Here is a 1,616-nt window from a genome sequence, read left to right as displayed (position 1 = left end):
TTCAGATCCTACACAGAAGTCTAGGTAATCAATATGAATTAGTTTATATTTATACCTAGTAGAAATTTTGTGGGGTTTTTTTAGGTTTGGTAAAAATGGTTTCCAACTGCAAATTTGGTAAACAGTAACTTTAGAATACGTTAAGATACAACTACCAAAATACAGAGAAAGTTAGAAATCTTTAAGTGTGGCAGTGGAGCAAATGATATACTTGCTACTTATGGCTGTCAGGCTGTGTAAGAAGGGATTCTTTTTGTGTTGAGCTTAACTGAATGTCAGGAATGGACATACCCGACATACACCATTGCAAATACTTTCATACTCACAAGGCTATGAGACATCCGGTTAAAATGCTACTCAACTCCAAAATACAGAGACTAACACACAATGGTTCCTAATTATATGGTTTTTATCTGTAACTCTCAAATGTTTAAGTCTGTGGGAAATCCTGGTCAGGTCTACCTACATTCTCAGGTACTTAGAGAAGAGTGGAAGAGAAGCTAACCCTAGTCATTTGATACAATTCTTACAGCCAGATAAGACATGGTGGCTCAGGTAGACAGCCTGGTCCCAAGCAATCACAGCACCGAAGACCTGATGCAGGAAGATCACTTTGGAGTTTAAAGCCACAATAGACTATAGACCTCTCTCAAATCTTAAAAACAGTTTTAAAAAAAATGCTACGGACACAAGTCTGTGCCAAATTAATTTTTAAAAAGGTATTATTTTCTTACAGATTACATGTGCCTCTATCATCGAGCTGATGGACAACTTACTAAATTTCTAGTGCTTTTACTTAATTAGGTTGACCAAAACAAAACAAAACCCAAAACCTATCAATAGCTGGTCATTTTTGACCCCTAAGAGTAGTAATTTACAAGGACCTAACAACCCTAACGAGCGGTGTTTCAACCAGCAGTACATACTTTCAAGTAAACACCTGTTCAAAGATGGACTATACTTGACTAGGATTAATTCCAACAGATTAAACCCAAACTCTTACCATAAAATTAACAGGGTAAAGAACAATTATAACATCCCAATTAAACTTGTTAGGAGGTAATGAATTGATATGGGGGAATCCAAGCTATAAAAAAGTAGATTAAGACTGAATGAGATATTAAAGCATGCTCTCCTTTTCAAATTCCACAAAGCTCCAGAAACGAATGCAATGTCCCTTTACTGACAAAAAACGTGCCATATTATGGTGAGGTTCCCATTTGTTTTCCTTAGCGTTCATATGCTAGACTTAAGTCTTTAAGAATTCTAATTATCTGAGCCATAAGAAAATTGGAATGTCTGAAGAGGACAAATCAACTTCTTCCGATTTTCCTAAGGTTACAACGCCTAAGTCAAATCACAGTCAGCTACAGCATTCACTCTTAAAGGTGCTAGGACTCAAGAGTAAACCACCTAATGCTTCTCACTTCAGACTCAGTGCCTCGCTATTGATTTCTTCATTTTAACTAAGTGTTATTACCTGCACTTTTAAAATGTACTTCATTTAAGCCAAATCCCTTAACTTTGTCTCAGAAGCACCTCAGGTAATTTCCCAAGAACTCACTGGATTGACGTTTGCTTAACTCCACATTAAAATTTTAGAACTAAGGTGTTTT

This window comes from Arvicola amphibius, chromosome 11 (genome assembly GCF_903992535.2).
Source record: "Arvicola amphibius chromosome 11, mArvAmp1.2, whole genome shotgun sequence".
NCBI lineage: Eukaryota > Metazoa > Chordata > Mammalia > Rodentia > Cricetidae > Arvicola > Arvicola amphibius.
The sequence above is the reverse complement of the archived record's forward strand: the minus strand, read 5'-3'. Positions refer to the sequence as shown.